This window comes from Diabrotica virgifera, chromosome 5 (genome assembly GCF_917563875.1).
Source record: "Diabrotica virgifera virgifera chromosome 5, PGI_DIABVI_V3a".
Taxonomy (NCBI): Eukaryota; Metazoa; Arthropoda; class Insecta; order Coleoptera; family Chrysomelidae; genus Diabrotica; species Diabrotica virgifera.
This window is the reverse complement of record NC_065447.1, coordinates 147662171-147680411: the sequence shown is the minus strand read 5'-3', so window position 1 is coordinate 147680411 and position 18241 is coordinate 147662171. Positions and strand designations below refer to the sequence as shown.

At 33.0% G+C, this 18241-nt stretch overlaps 1 protein-coding gene across 1 annotated transcript in view; it reads left to right on the top strand.

Moving 5' to 3' along the window:
* The window catches only part of LOC114336694 (palmitoyltransferase Hip14), an 83844-nt gene extending 66857 nt beyond the window's left edge, over positions 1-16987 (top strand). The window contains exon 9 of the mRNA XM_050650432.1: positions 3885-16987. The gene's annotated coding sequence lies outside the window, so the exon portion shown is untranslated. The remainder of the gene's footprint in view (positions 1-3884) is intronic.
* The last annotated feature ends 1254 nt before the right edge of the window (positions 16988-18241 follow it).

Sequence of the window (18241 nt, the reverse complement as noted above, 5' to 3'; positions counted from 1 at the left end):
GGGCTGAATATAAAAATTATAAGGGGTTTTTTGTGACGTTCCTGATCGAGATAGTGCACCAAAATTTGGGAATAAGTAGACGATGGCATAACTAAGTAAAATCCCCAGAGCCGGAAACCAGATTGGGGGACGAGGGTAGTCATAAGGGGTTAAAGTTGCGGTTTTTATTTTTTTTTGTGACGCTCATGATCGAGATAGTGCACCAAAATTTGGGAATAACTAGTTCATGACGTAACTAAGTAAAATCTCTAATCGCGAACACTGCGTGTCCGACAAAGGGGTGGGGGCAGGGGTGAATATATAAATAAGTGGTTTTTTGTGACGTTCGTGATCGAGATAGTGCCCTAAAATTTGGGAATAAGTAGATTATGGCCTAACTAAGTAAAATCTCCAAGGGCGGAACGCTGTGTGGGGACAATTTTTTTCTAATTTCATCATTGTTTCTATTGATTAATAATAAAAATTTCGACAACAATAATTATAATTATTTGCATAAATCAATGTTATAAAATTTTTTGAAAAATATAAGAAATTTTAATTTTTTCCCTACATTTTTATGAAAATATTGTGACACCGTTTTTAACAAAGCTAGCTGACCCCACCTAGCTGTCCGCCCTTTTCGATTTTGATTTTAGAATGAATCAATTGTGCCAGTTCGTACATATTCTCGGATGACGAGCATAACCCAAAAATTTTGCGCATTCACCCTTGTCCGCACCTAGAGATTTTATTTAGTTTTTTCATGATCTACTTATTCCCAAATTTTTGTACACTATCTCTTTAACGATGGTCACAAAAAAACCCCTATATTTGTATATTCAACCCTACCCACCACCCCTTTATACCCAAGTAGAGTTCCGCCCCTGGAGATTTTAGTTAGTTATGTCATGATCTACTTATTGCCAAATTTTGGTGTACTATCTCGATCACGAACGTCACAAAATAACCCTTATAATTTTTATATTCACCTCTGTCCCCGCCCATTTGTCCCCCACACAGCGTTCCGCCGCTGCAGATTTTACTTTGTTATGCCATAATCTACTTATTCCAAAATTTTGGGGCACTATCTCGATCACGAACGTCACAAAAAGCCACTTATAATTTATATATCCACCCCTGCCCCCACCCCTTTGTCGGACACGCAGCGTTCGCCCTTAGAGATTTTACTTAGTTATTTTGGTGCACTATCTCGATCGTGAACGTCACAAAAAGAATAATAAAAACCGCGACTTTAACCCCTTATAACTACCCTCGTCCCCCAATCTGGTTTCCGGCTCTGGGGATTTTACTTAGTTATGCCATGGTCTACTTATTCCCAAATTTTGGTGCACTATAATCGATCAGGAACGTCACAAAAATACCCAATTATAATTTTTATATTCACCCCTTTCCCCACCCCTTTGTCGGCCACGCAGGTGTCCGCCCCTCGAGATTTTAATTAGTTACGTCATGACCTACTTATTCCCAAATTTTGGTGCACTATCTCTATCAAGAGCGTCACAAAAAAAAATAGAAACCGTGACTTTGACCCCTTATATCTACCCTCGGCCCCCACTCTGGTTTCCGGCCGTTGGGGAAAGTAATGTACACAACTAGTTCAACATATCCCCATATAGTTTTTCCATATTACTTATCACGCACAAAATCCGCTCCCTGCTCTTAGACTATATCTGAAAGTGCACCACTCTCAAGGTTCATAAATAGACAGGTTGCATGGTAACTTTCCACCAATCAGCGTCGAGAATCTAATGGCGGGAGTGACGTCACCCAGAATGCTGCATTCAAATTCATTCACTTCACTCATTGAAATGAACTCGGAAAGTAGGAATGTATTGAAAATGTGTATATTTAAAAAAAATACGTTTGGATTTTTAATAACTATTTATTTCATATATTCGTTAAAAAATGTGGTAGATACCTGTAGAGTTACAAAAATCATAGAATATAATTGCAATTAAATATATGCAGTAGAATAGCATTACTACTTAATTAAAGCAGAAGGAGATTCTTTCTTGTGTATATATGGGACTAAATCATTCAAATATCCTAGGTATATTAATAATGGGTTGAATACAATTTACTTTTTTAAATGATTTTGAGTAGGTATATAATAATTTTGAATTGGGGATACTGCATGTAGTACATTATTGTAAATTCCTCCTAACATGTAAACCATGGTGAAAAAGAGATTCAACTAAAAATTTATGTATCAAAATTAGTAGTTTTTCCCTTAAGTTTAACATAAGAGCATCTGATTACGTTAGGTACTGGATTATAATATCTAAAACTATTAAAACATTATGATTCCATTCAATAGGTACCTGTGAAATTTTACATTAACAGTAAATTATAAAAAAAATACAATTTCAGCGCAATAAAGGGAATTTTGCCCATTTTATATATTCATTTAGTTTATAATTGTTTATTTAAACGATCTTCAGATGGCTGCAATATTGGTTATAATTTTATATGAAACAATTACATATAATAGATCTATTATCTATAGACTTAATTAGATATATTGTTCAATAAGTCTAAGCAGATTGTAACCTACACAGATGATGTAAACTTGATGTGAAGAACCGCAAGAGACATTACAGAACTGTAATGTCTCTATACACGAATGTCCTTTACTATACAATACAGCAGAAAGAAAATCCAGTAAAGTAAGTAGGTACTTAATACAACCACATTAAAATGTATCTTAACACTTGTAAAAGAGTTTTCGGTTAAAGTTATTATACTAAAAATACTTAATAATATCTATAGATACATTATATCTTAAGATATAAACACAAATTAAAACACTAACGATATTTAATAACAAAATATAGCCTCCAAACCACGTATCCTATTATGTTTACAAACAATTCATAAAATTGATCGTCTGGGTGACGTCACGATGACAATATTTCATTTGTCAATGTCAAAGTTACCATACAACCTATGGTATAGGGACCTTGCACCACTCTCACAAAATATCGAGGCAGAATAATACTAGGCGCATAAAACCAAGAACCCGGCTATACTTAAGTGGGTCTTACACATTAGAGGATTGCAGGATCACGTAAATCTATTTATGACAGCTGTGTTCGTTATAACCTATGCGTTACTTGCCAACAACGTTTAGTTCCTTGATTGATATTATTTTTTATGAATTTTAATTTTTCTTGATTATATTTAATTTCCTTGATTCGTCAATGTCATTATTTAAATCGTATATAAACAACTAACAAATTAATAACATCGACAGATATTGTTTAACCGGCTATTTGTTATTTTGGGTTTTAATTTATATAGTCCGATCGCTCAGCTTGGGTGTATTTTGACAGATTTCATTAACAGAAACACTACACAAAAATTCCTACTAATTTCGAGCCATTAGTTGAATATGAAATTAACGGAACTTTCTGAAAATAGCTATCAATATCTAAACATTTTATATTTTATAAGCTTTATTTTTATGGTAGTACTGCGATACTTTTGTCGGTTTGTATTGTTATACTTTTTTCTAATTTATTTTTAACTTTTTTTTACTCTTACGGACAAAACGTAGTAATATATTATTTGTAAGTATAGTTTTTAAATTGCATTATTTCTTTTATTGCCGTACATAACAAATTTATATTATATTTCAAAGAATAAATACTTATTAATTCTAATCCAACCCATGAATGAAAAATGAAAAAGGGAGCAACTTTGGATTGACGCTAGATAAAAAGGATAAATTAAAATAGATAAAACATATTGAAATAATACGTACAAAAACTTATTTGCAATATTGTAGGCAATTTAGTAATTATTGGTATTAAAATTGTTTAGAATTGCCCAAAACAATATGTGATGATTTTGGAAACATCCTGTAATCACCATTAATTTTTTAGGTGTTCTAATAGGACAAAAAATCTGCCACTACAACTGCAACCAATACAACTCTGATAAGATACCAAAAAAATAAATATGAAATTTCCAAAATTGGTATTTAATAAAAATATTTTTAAAAAAAGTCGTAGTCATTTTAGAGATAATATACGAATATGACTTCTCATATATTATTGCAATCGGTAGAATGCTGCATAAGCTATTGAATATGATATGGATAAACACGGGAAAAATCATAAACATCTAACAAAATAAAATAAATAGAAGAGGTGGACACATTTCCATATTTGAGTTCAATTTTGAAAATTTTTCAAGCAAGTGACATACCAACGTTCAAACAAGAATTTAAATGTTTAATAACTGTGTGTTAAAACCAGAGCTGTATTTTAAAGTTAACAGAATTATTGGAAAGAACGAAAGAGGACAACATGTCTGCTACAATAGAGGGGAAAAATAGAAATAAATGGGGCACACACTGAGAAGGGAACAAAACAACAACGAGACACGTACTTGAATATCAGTGTGACTGCAAAATAAGGAAAGGAAAACTAGACAATACAATAGTTGAAAAAAACAATAAAAATTTGGAGATGTTAAAAAAGAGCAAGAAGCAGATAGTAAAAAAAACATAAAAAAATAGACAGCAAATCCGGTAACTTACCTTAACCTACTTAAAAAACGGTCAGTCAGTTATCTCACAATGTATAACATTATATGGTAGACCCACATTTCAAATGCCATTATACCCTTCGAATCGGCTTTTTTGATGGTCCATTTATTGATGGTTTCAATGTTCACATTTTATCCCATTTTACGTTATTGAAAGCCTTGGATTAGTCAACAAAGCCCAAATATGTTTCCGTGTTAAACTCTCACTGCCTTATTAATAAAAATTGCTTAGTACGACGTTAGTCTCAGACTAGCTTAAAAATGTAGAGAATTTAACCTCTGTTTTCTTGTCTAACAAATTTGACCGAACAGCTGTTCGGTGCCATTTCTGCATAAATTTTTGTTGGCCTATTCTGAGAAGGTGCTACCTGGTGTATTTATATTTTAAATTATTGTTTTATATTTCATATTATCTTCGGTTTCTTTTGAAAATCGGTATTTGACTTTAAATTTACTTTCTAATTAATCTAAATAATGTTTCCTAATTTTATATACAGGTACAGCGAGCTTTAAACGAATCATAGCAAATACATCTATTCGGCTCTAGGCGGTTGGCCAACAAAAGATTTTCAAATAATTATTATATTATAAAAGTCCAATACTTCAGTCGACTGCTGCATTCTGAACTAAGCTACGCAAATACAAGAGCCCGCGTCACATTTACCATTTCAGTCTGTTTTAAATCAGCTGAACGGGTCTAGAGGTGGGCTAAATTGCGATAAAGTGATATTTTATTCATTGTGATTTTTGCCTGTAATTGTGATTTAACAGAGCAACGAAATATTCGTATGTTAAAGTTCAAATAAAAAGTGTTACCACTATGGACCATCGTAGAATTCTACACGTGTTATTATTTTGTTTAGGTCACTATTATAAAATTGGGTTGGCTATTAGAACGCATACCATGCCACCAGTGCCAAACAAAAATAGAAAATTTTTGTAGTTTATGGAACGTTTTTATAGAAGTGGATGATAATTATGCATCATGCAATATTTGTAAGATAAAGCTGTCTTATAAAACTTGGAGAACGTAGAAAACAAAATTTTTATTATTATTTCCTATAATGCACAAAATATTAAAGGTGGTATACAAAATGATATTATGAAAATGAAACATTTTGGATGCTTTATACACACAATAAACTTTATTGTGAACGATTGCTTAAAGGATGAGGAAATCAGCCACAATTTAACTTAAAAAATGATTTTATTGACGTTTCGACTTCCACCTCGGACGTCGTCATCAAAAATGAGATGAGGAAATCATTAAAAATTTAACCAAAATAAAAAATACCGTAAGCCACTTAAATAACGAACAAAAAGAGTTTTATAAGCACCTGCTAAACTTTTAGATTTTCAGAAAATCCAGGGAAATGGGAATCCTTTCAAATTACTACAAGATGTTTCCACACGTTGTAATTCGACATTTTATATGTTGGAAAGATTTATTCAGCTAGAAGAAACTGTAAAGGCTATCATAAGAATAACAAATATGTACATAAACAATAGTTTAACAATGTATGAGTGGAATTTTATTAAATAGATATGCCAAATAGTAACACCCTGTCGATTTCAACATTTCTTGGCACAATAAGGTTTCGACTAATTCCTTTTAAGGATCCAACAAATGCAGAAATAGCACAGAAAATAAAATCGCTCTTATTGCAGAAAAAATTGGAATGGAACAAAAAGATAAAGGATCTACGACTCAAATTTTATTAGTGAGAAAACATCTGCAGATCCGGACGATATGTGGGATCGCAGGATCAAATACGAGGCACTACGACAAGCAGGACAATAATAGAAATGCAAAGATTTAGGGAATGCGATCGGTTGCAACGAAATGAAGATCCGTTAAAATGGTGGACAGAAAACAAATATATTTTTCCTCATCATGCACAAGTAGCTCAAGAACGTCTTAGTGTCATTGGAACATCAGTGCCTTGCGAACGGTTATTTTCCAAGGCTGGTCTAATTATTTCTGATTGAAGAACTGGAGTTAATTATAAAAAGGTTAAAAGGTTGCTATTCTGAAATTTTAATTTAAAAGTAACAAATGGCAACTAATAAGTATTTGTAGCAAATACTGGTATTTAAAGTTTACTCTGTTTTTAGTTTTTAAGAGGGTAGGCGCAAAATTTCGGGCCAATCATTTATTTTTTCGAATCCTAAGAAAAATAATAAGTATTTTTGAAAAAATTTAAACGCGGAATAAAAAAGTACATTATTACCGAGTGCCGAAAGTCCCTGAAAACTTCAATAATGTGTATTTTAATGAGTTACAGAAAGTTACAAAAGACACTTTTTGTTTATTCTAAGGGACTTTCGGTCTCCTCGATAACAATGTAATCTTTCATTCCTCGTTTAAATTTTTCAAAAATACTTATTAGTTTTCTCAAGATTCGAAAAAAAATTAAAGCATTGAGAAAGCATTGGCCCGAAATTTGGCGACTATGCTCTTGTTAGATTTTTTATTAACAATTAAGACAATGAAAAAAACATCAAATTTATTAATACAAAATTATTTTCATTACAAAAACTACTTTTTGAATAAAATTGTTTTTATACATTTTAGCAAACCTAATTTTATAATCATGACCTAGACAAAATAAAAACATGTGTTGAATTTTATGACGGTCAATAATGACAACATTTTTTATTCGGAGTTTAAAATACGACTATTTTGTTGCTGTTAAATCACAATCACAGATAAAAATCACGATCAGTTACATTTGATTGCAAATTCTCAGTTTAGCCCACCTCTAGCTAAGAATAATATACATTTAATACCGGTTACTACAGTTGAGTCCCTGAATCTTTACCCGTGCGTCATCATTTAAAGCATACGAAATAAGTCGATGATAAGTCGGAAATTGAAATTTACTAAACGCAACAGCAGCGTTTTGTTAAATTTCAATTTTCGGCTTATTTCATATGCTTTAAATGATGACGCACGGGTAAAGATTCAGGGACTCAACTGTACTTAAGGGTCCGCACGGCGCCAAGGAATAGAACCGAACCGACCTGACTACATGCACAAGGCGATTGCAGATCCTTCCAGCTTTCTATGCATACGCGGTACGAATGGATTATTATTTTTATAAGTTGATGGATATGTATTTAAAACATATTTTTTCACCTAAAATATTGTTCTGAAGCCATTTCTTTGTGGCGTTTATGTAATTTATTATTCTAAAAGAGAAATAAGCCACAATCTAACTTAAAAAATAATTTTATTAACGTTTCGACTTCCATTTCGGACGTCGTTGTCAAAATGTTAATAAATTAAACAAAAATGTTGTTGCTTACTAAAAAAATCTTCTAATAATTGCCGATATGAATGAGTCAGTGGTGAGATCACGATCGGTAGAATTCTATTTTGCTGACGTCACAAAACGAATTTTACAATGCGAGAATCGACGGTTGCTAGGCAACGTGACGTCAGCAAAATAGAATTCTACTCATCGTAATCCCACCCCAGATAAAAGTAAATTATTAGAATAATTTTTTTACTAAGCAACAACATTTTTGTTTAATTTAATAATACTTTGTATTTTGACAACGACGTCCGAAGTGGAAGTCGAAACGTTAACAAAATCATGTTTAAGTTAAATTGTTTCTTATTTCCCATTTAGAACAATAAATTACATAAACGCCACAAAGAAATAGCTTTAGAACTATATTTTAGGTTAAATTGTATGTTTTAAATACATATCCATAAACGTATAAAAATAATAATCCATTTGTACCGCGTATGCGTAGAAAGCTAATAGAAGGATCTGCAATCGCCTTGTCTGTGCATGTAGTGGGTTCGGTTTGGTTCTATTCCTTGGCGCGGTGCGGACCCTCGAGTCCGATTACTTACTTTTGGCTGGGCTGGCTCGTAGTAAACTTTTAAAAAGAGAGATAGAAGGTGGAGGTTCTAGTTCAAAGATATTTTCTACATACCAATGTTGATGTTGCTATGATTTCTGGTGTTAATGTCTGGAACTTTTATATTGTTCCACTATTTTAAATGCAGTTTAAACACAGCGTCTTAAATGCATACGATCCGCTTTTCTCTGATTTATACTGTATTTTAATGTATCTCACAAGAGTAATATCGTTCCGCTGATTTCTATCCTCATTTAATTCGTCTATTAATCTTAAATTATTGATAAAATAATCCTTCTCCATTATCAATAATAATATAATAATGTTATTATATAAAAGCAAGCAGAAACGATGTATTTAGCAAGTTTTTATATAATAATGTTGTTATATAAAAGCAAGCAGAAACGATGTATTTAGCAAGTTTTTAAGGTGATGAATACAAAACGTCAAGTTAGTCTCGGTTTAATTTAAATCTGCTCTTACCTTGGATTAAATGTTAGTCCGAGACTAGAGAGGGTTTAGCTTAGTCCATCGTTAGTCGCTGTTTATTAATAGGAAAAATTAATGTTATTGACTTAGGCCTCGGACTAAAGTTAGTCGGACGTTAGTCCATGTTTATTAATAAATAATAAATAATTATAAATAATATTAAGAATGTGTTCCTTTGTTCCCCTACCCGGCATGAATCCGCATTGTTCTGGGGGAATTTGTGGGAAGATTATTGATTTTAGAAGTCCCTACCTTTCCCATTTCTTTGAGTGTCTCAGCTGTTATTCCATGTTCCCCTGCTGCTTCTCCGAATTTTAGCTTTTTTACTAAATGTATTACTTAACCTTTTGTCTGCCACCCACAAAAAGAGGTTATTCTCCATATGTCAGCGAAATATTAGACCCATAAGATGAATCATATGAAGAACGCAAGAGTTGCGTTGCCAGCACATAAATAAAGTTTATTACAACGCGAGAGGAGCGTTGCTGGCAGTCAATAGGTTAAACTTAAAAAGTATTTTAATAAAAACTAAATTATTACTACTTATCTATTTATTCTAGTGAACTGGATGGCCAATCATTAACACTAAAATGGTTCTACACGAGCTTCAATAAGATTCTCCATTTGCGCCAATATACTGACAATAAACTATAGAGTCTGACAAACTAACAAAGAGCGTCATTAATATTCAGTTGAGTGGGGTGCTATTGTCTGAGTTGTGAAATTCCATAAACATACCTGTTTTATGAAATGATCCTTTTACGCCAGTCAATGGGAACAAGAATAGGATATTACCTCCGAATTCTATCCTACTGCATGGATTTTAATGAAATTTTGGGAATAGCCTCTACTTATCTCACAATTCAAAGTCTACTCTTTGCCGATGTGTGCTTTTATCTTGGGGTGGTTCCCACCCCTTCTCAGGGGTGGGAAGTTTTTGGTTGAAATAACTACGGAATTCACTAGAGATTCTAATTCTAAGCAAAAACTGTTCTACAATTTTTTTTTGAAAGCTCGATACTTTTTGAGCTATTCGTGGTTGAAAATTGGCCATTTCCATTGAAACATAACACATTTTCGAACGGTTTTTTGCGAATACCTTATGCAGTTATAAAACTATGCATTTAACTAAGAAAACTATATAAAACATTTTTGTAGGATATAAAAAGACAGAGTCACTTGCCTTCATAAACCTTCTAGTTATTACACAAAGAGATATCGTAGATTCAACTTGAAATAACAGGGAAACGGTCGATTTTATGTGTACAATGCAACCAATACCTTTTATAGTGCTTGAAAAGACCTTTAAAATGAAAAATATTAAAGGTCCTTTACATTCAAACTAAGCGAGATATGGTGCAAACAAAATTGATAACTAATTTACTTTAAGAAAAAATGAGAAGTCATTTTAACCCCCATCCTCCCGAATGTAAATGCATCGGTTTACTTACGGTTCAAAAGTTGGACGGGATTAACATAAATGGTTAAAAAAAATAAGATCAAATTATAGAGCGCATTTTTGAAATTTTTATCTAAAAAAAAACCCTACATTTTTGTGGGGTATCTTTTATAATTTTCGAGTTACATGGAGAAAAAGGAAAATTTTTAAGAAAATTTAAAAATGCGCTCTATAATTTGATCTGATTTTTTTCAAAAACCATTCATTTTAAACCAGTCCAACTTTTGGAACATAAAAATAACACTATAATAAAAAGTATTTTAGAAGGAAAACGATGTATTTAAATTCTGATGTATGAGGGCTTAAATATACTTCATTTATTTTTGAAAATACATTAGTCATAAATTTTGTTGCAGCATATCTCGCTTAGTTTGAATGTAATCGACATTTAATATTGCTCATTTTAAAGGTCTTCTCAAGCACTACAAAAGTTATTTGTATCATTATACACCTAAAATCCACCGTTTCTCTGTTATTTCAAGTTGAATACACCGATTTGAGCATGTACCAAAAAAACAAACTCTTTTCACCTATCATGTCCCCTTTTGTATTATAACTAGAAGATTTATGAAGGAACGAATCTCTTTGTTTTTTTTATAAGCTACAAAAATATTTTATGTAGTTTTTTTTATCAGATGTATACTTTTTAAGGTATTCGCAAAAATCCGTCCGAAAAGGTGCCATTTTTCAATGAAAATGGCCCTATTTCAACTACGAATAACTCAAAAAGTATTGAGTTTTCGAAAAATAATTATAGAACAGTTTTTGCTTAGAATTCGGTTCTCTAGCCTTTTCCGTGGCTATTTTAACCAAAAAAATTTTCACCCCCGCGAAGGGCTGGGAACCACCCGCATATTATAGCACACATTGGCATAGGGTAGACTTTGTTTCTTAAGCTATTCCCTACTTACTGTGAAAATATCAAGTAAATCGATGTAGTAGGATGGAATTCGGAGCCAAATACTCTCATTGACTGGCCTATTTGTTTATATCGACAATATCGTTAACAAAACTGTTAAGTTTTAGTGATTGTTTATATCCGAAGCAGTTCTTGTTCGAATACGTTATAAGAATAATAATATTAACTTTGCGTTATTTTGCACAAAATATTCTCTTATACCTTTTAAATATTTTTGTTTTAAAGCTAGAACATTTTTAAACGGAAAACGTAAGTGCAAAAAATACAAAATAATTCCTGGCATTTGCAGTGTCACATGCGAACAGAAGTAATGGACTCTCCGCATTTTATAAAATTTAAAAATGCTCTTTATTTCTTCAATAACGTAATTTACAGATCACGGGTAATTCTTACTTTTTTGGTAATACAAACACTAGTTTTGTCCGGAAAGAAACGTTTATTGTAGAATTATTTCTATGTGTAGAAAATAAATAACTGTATTTTTGATGGCATTTTGTGATATTGTTTAGGCGCCATCAGTTTTTATGTAAATCGATTGATTTTAAAGAAGCAATTTAATATCAAAATTTTATTTCATACCTCAGTGTTTGTGAACTGTTTTTAAAAATCAGTCCAGCACATTGATATAATTTAATCAATAGAATGATGGTTCAATATTTAAGGCTACACGCAATAAGTAATAATATCTAAAAGTAAAATAGACATTTCTATATAATGTGTTAATATACATATTACAGTTTGTCAAACGTAGGAAAGAGTTTGAAAACCTTACAATCGCCATGAGGTGTTTCCTACGTTAGACAAACTGTACTAATTTTCTATTAGGTTATATAATTAGGAAATTTTGAATGATTATAAATTTTATTGTTTTAATTTTTTACATGTATCTTAAACAAAAGTCCTGGCGCTTCAATTTTAATAGCTACAGTATGTATATTTTTATACAGTGATAAGTGCACTAATAGTCAGCAAAATAACGGAAAAGGCGGAAAACATAATACGCTGTGAAATAAAACGAGACGAAACTACACTTGAAAGCAAAAAAATGTACTCACTCGATGAATTGTAGTTTATATGTAGTAATTTCATGTTGTATTCTTTGAATTAAAACAACTACTGCAAAAAAAATGTCTATTATAGAGCTTCCAAAAAAACAATTGTTTTATGCAAATTAACAACGTGCTGTAAAATTTGCCTTCTTCTATATGGCATAGGGAATACAGCAAACATTGTAAGGGGCATGTTTTACGCAATTTGGACCTCTATGATATTGCAGGTGGTTGGCTCAGTCGCTTTTCAAACGTTGACCTATGTGTACACTTCGAAGTGCAGTAAGTAAATATTTGACAAAATGGATACTTCACCAGTGAAGGCGGTCCAGGTAATTGCATAATTACGAGAGGGATATAGTCAGAGGACTGTCGCCCGTCGCCTCCTTATGACGCAATCTCAACGACGGCTTACCGTCGATACCAGGAGACCGGTAGCTACATATAATGACAGAGAGATGATCGATTTATTGTCCTATTGATCGATTTATTGATCCTATTATTGATAATATAATGGGCAAATGACCGGAGTTGAGCTTCAATAATCCTGGAGGAATTTTCGAGGTGTCACCGTCACTCAGTGGATAGTTAGAAGCAGGCTTAAGGCTGCAACTTTGACTCCCAGATAAACTAACACACGGCCCAATTTAAACGCACGTAAGAAATAAGCTCGACTTCAGTTTGCTCGAGAACATGTCAATTGGGACTTTGGCCAATGATTCATAGTTTTATTCTTTGATGAGGGTCGAATATGCTTGTAAAGCAATGACATGAATACTTGAAACTAAAACAATGAAAACTGGTACTATTCTAATATAAATTATTCACCTGGTTCAGCCTACTGCGATTGACTTTATGACCTATGATGTGGCAAAGTATCTAAAGACTTTGCAAAATTCATTCATTGACGTGCCTGAAACACATCAGGGATTATGCACACAAGAATATCACAGTACGTGGGATAGGTGAAAGTAGAATTAATTGATGATCATTGAGTCCAGCAATTGCAAACTCTTTATAGGGCTTTTCATTGATTGTCATTTGTTTCGAGCTTCTGTCATTTGTTGTATAATCTGTGTATAATATCAATATACACGGATTACACGAGATATGATAGAAGCTCGAAACAAATGCCTGTGAATGAAAAGCCCTATTGGACAAATTTGTACATTTAATTAAAATTAACAGATAAAAGATAAATAGCCATTATACTGGTTCTGTGATATGGATCGTATTTTTGTGATCTGGAATCGCGGGAAACGTGAAATTACAAATTTCTTGTATTGCTAAATTAACCTTTATGTGTTCGTCTAAGTAGAACTAAAGTTATAGACAAATGACAGGATTAATAAAAACATTACGGATCGTACTACCCAAGTATGTGAATTGCTGGGAAGGTAGGATATATTCAAAAAAAGCTTTGGAAATATAACGAAATCATCATCATCCTTCTGTGACGAGAGATATCAGCAGGAGACTTTAAAGCTATGGGCGTGGATAATTGATTGAAGGTTACCCAAGACCTGAGGGGGGAATGGAGGCATGTTGTCGAGTCGGCAAAAATCCACTAAGGGTTGTAACGCCACGGAGTAAAATAGAAAAAAAAAGTCTCATTAGCTTGACAACCCTTTGTGGGGCTTAGCTTGTTCTACCATTTTCCTCCATTATATATGGGTCTTCCTTTCGATCTTCGTTTTTTTTAAGGTAAATTACTCAATATGAGATAAAATATGCACTCAAAATAATGAAAAACAATGAGGCTCCAGGAGACGATGGAACAGTTACAGAAGGTATGAAACTTGGCGGAACTTCTCTTCTGAAAAAATACGAGACCTCTTCACTCTCTGCTTGTAAAGTCGAAAAATTTCTATAGCTTGGAATAACTCCATTACAATTTCTGCATAAAAAGGGTGACAACATGAATCTAGAGAACAACCAATCGACTGGAAACAAAATTTGAGCTGTATCAGCCAAGAGAATAGGCTGGGTTTCGCCCCAAGTACGGTACAAATGACCACCTACAGTGCATAAAAGTTTTGATTGAAAAATCAATTGAATACAATAGACCTCTACTTCTAACGTTTATAGACTTTCAGAAAGCGTAGGTACACCAATATTATATAAAATGTATACAGAAATGCTACAACAACTATAACTCTGCACGGTCCTACCAATAAGATACATATCAGGAGAGGTATTCGACAGGGAGATACTATGTCGCCTAAGTTGTTCATTACTGTACTTAAACATGCTTTGAAGTCACTGAAATGGGAAAATAAAGGAATAAATATCGATGATGAGATTCGCAGATGATATTGTTCTGATTTCAGATGACCTAAAAACTGTCAATGATATGTTGAATGAATTCAGCGATGCAGCACGTAAAGTAGGTTTAAATATTAATTACCAAAAGACAAATATAATGACGAATTTAGTTCCGAGCCATACTTAAAGGTAGAAGACGTCGAAATTAGAGTTGTTGAAAGCTACATATACCTTGGACATATGGTAAAAATTAGCAGACAATCCAACTGCTGAGCTGCTAAGAACTCTGGGTTGGGCAGCATATGGAAGACTGCGTGATATTTTTAAAGGTGATATACCTATCAGCTTAAAGAGAAGAGCCTTTAATCAATGTGTTCTGCCTGTTCTTACATATGACACAGAGACACTTACTATAACAAAGACATCTGCACGAAAACTACAAGTGACGCAACGTAGAATAGAAAAATTGCTGGGCATAACGTTAAGAGATAGGGTAAGAATCGAAGAAATTCGTAGAAGAAGTGGTGTAGAAGACATTATAAAACACAACCAAAATTACATGGAAAAGGGGAGGACACGTAGCTAAAATGAAAGATGATAGGTGGACCAAAAAAATCTTGGAGACCGAGAGCGAAAAGACGAAACCCGGGAAGACCACCCACAAGATGGACTGACGACATAAAGAGGATTTCTACCAACTGGATTGCAGCGCAAGATAAATCTGAATGGAAGTTTTTCGAGGAGGCCTATGTTCAGCAGTGAACGACTATGGGCTGATGATGATCAAACAAACATCAAAGATGTGTGTGCTGATGCAAAATTTTAAAAATAATCATAATAAAAGGGTAATCAGCACACTCATGGAATTAAATTTGTATCCAGCGCTGTGGTCATCCATCTTGATCAGGCATGCTTTTGAGCTCGTCGCTCCATCTCATCTGAGGCCCTCCTCTTCCTCTCTTATGTTCCCATGGTCGCCAGTAGATTATTTGCTTGTTCCATCTTTCATCCGCTTGTCGGATGACGTTCCTTAACGTCTTTCACTTTGGTTACTCCTCTGATCCAGACGTTTCTTTTGCGATCTTTAAGTTTTATATGACGCATTTGTCTTTCCATCGACCTTTGCGCTTTTGTCACTTTATCGATATTCTCCTTTGTAAGTGTCCAAACTTGGGAGCCATATCGTCGCTCTAATAAACAAATTGCGTAAGTCACAAATTGAAAATTTTACAGGAGAGACAAAAAACTTTGGAACTTGCCTATGTCCAAAAGACAACAAAAGTAATAAAAGAGAAAATTGACCAAAACTAATTTAACAAAATATTTACACAAACTTTCTACTTATTATACTATATCCATATTAATAATAATAATCAAAATATATTTTTTACTTACATTTTCTAACGTTTTCAATCAAAACAACTTCAGAAACACTGTTACAAGCGAACATCTGATCAAACAATGGACATAGGCAATATTCGTATAAATGTGAAAGAACGTTTGGACTTCAGCAAAATTCGTTTAGCGAAATAAAATAATAATGGCGCTTGTGGAATTGTCAGGCGGTAACTTTTACCGTCTACTACTAGATGACACCAAAAACAATTTTCGCAAAAAATGGACTTAGGCAATTTGCTTATTAGACCGACGATATGCGAAATGCTTAATTTACCGAATGCTACTCAGGCCAGTCTGATTTGCCTTTTTATTTCTGCCGTTTGGTTTTCCTTTTATACGGAACATTTTGTTACCGCTCATTAAAATACTATTTTAACGAGATTGCATCTCACTATATTATGGTTTTGTAAATGTGAAAAGGGAGAAAAAAATTACTTTTGTCAAGTTTTTTTACTCTTGGGTCTTTTAAATTTGTTTGATGGTTCCATTTTGATAAAAAATTGGAATTATTATAAGCAAAATAATTAACGAAAGCAATAAGTCATATCAGAATATTTAACGATTAAGAAACTTAACAGGGCGATGGTCATGTCGAGCAAATGATCTGAGGGGGCGAAAATATCACAGACAAGTCATCTACTGTATCCTGCAAAAATGATCGGTAGAAGGTGTATATACTAATTTATATAATTGATTGTAAAAAAGGATTGAACACTGATATTTTAAAATTATTGTGGCCTATGTGTTATAACATTTAAGCAATCAATGGTAAAATTCTTTTGATTGTTTCTTTAAAATCGACAGATTACTATCAACATTATGCCGCACAGTTGTTCCATTTTTTCTTTATTATGTTTTAGGTTAAGTTTTGTTTTATTTTTGTATATGATATGTATGCTTTTCCAAGTAATGTGGTTTTTATAATATAAATAAAAGTTGCTTTACATTGATGAATCTAGTCAAATAAAATAATACAAATTGTCATTACTTTTATTGGTCTGGTATGGATCCTCCTGTTTTGAACGGTGGCAATATCACAACTACAAAATTGCCAGTATTTTTCGGTTGTCTGTTTGATATGCTATTTTAATGTCATGGATTGAGTTTCTGTACAAAAAAATATCTTATCAATATATTACGCAATAATCGTGGGGTTAACTTTGAATTGGAAAGTTACTAATTAAGCTGTTTTGGAACTAAACCACACAAAAAATTATCACTCAGTACAATACAACTAATAGGGCCGGATAGTTCAGGCGGTAGAATGTCTGAATTCTACGCAGAAGGCCGGGATCTAATTTCATCGCCGAGAGAACATCTACAGCGTATTTCAGACATGAGATTCAGTGTACGAAGGATACCCCCAATACAAACTTAATGAGAATATTATTGACAACGTTGCCGCTCTTCACGGCATCGGTCGTGAAAGGTAGTATTAGGCAGGGACTTCTAGATGATTATTATTGCTGTGGAATACTGAAGGAACTGCTGTGGAATACTGAAGGAGTATTTATTTACGATAATTCGCAACGGCTGATTCTAACGTTGGAAACAGAGTGTAGATATAATTGTTCCATTTTAACTTTGCCCATGCGTCACGATTCATTTTCAAACATATTAAATCAAAACATAAACCGAAACGTACGTCGATGTGTATAGTATTCGCGGTGTGCAAGTACTTGGAAGGGGAAACGAGAAACGACCGTGCGCGAGTCGCGGAGAAATATTGCAACTATCTTAAATAATTCATATTGTCAATTGAAATTCTCAAGTTGACGTATATTTCATACCTTCTGTCATTGAAGCAGAAAAATTATATATTGCTCCACAATATTGATATGATATGCAATTATTATATAAAGGTAAATTTAATTAATTGTATTTTGCTTGCAGTACTGCATTTTTATAACTAATTTCATTTACTACATACAATTGTTTTCGTTTGCATAACATAACCTGCATCTTATTTTTTCTTCTTATTATTTTTTTGGACTATGGCTTTGACAATTATCCAGTAACCAGGACTAATATAATTGGCCAATATAATTAACAGTGCGAATAAAAGTACAGAGCGTAGAAATAGCGGTCGCTTTGCCGAACTTGCACGGTCCCAATATAGTATACAGGATGTATATTAGGATGGTGCGAAAAAAGTCAAGTTGATAATTCCGTGTCGCTATAGTGCGGAAAAGTTGCGATTGGTAATTACTAGAAAAACAAAAAAACAATTATGGAAAT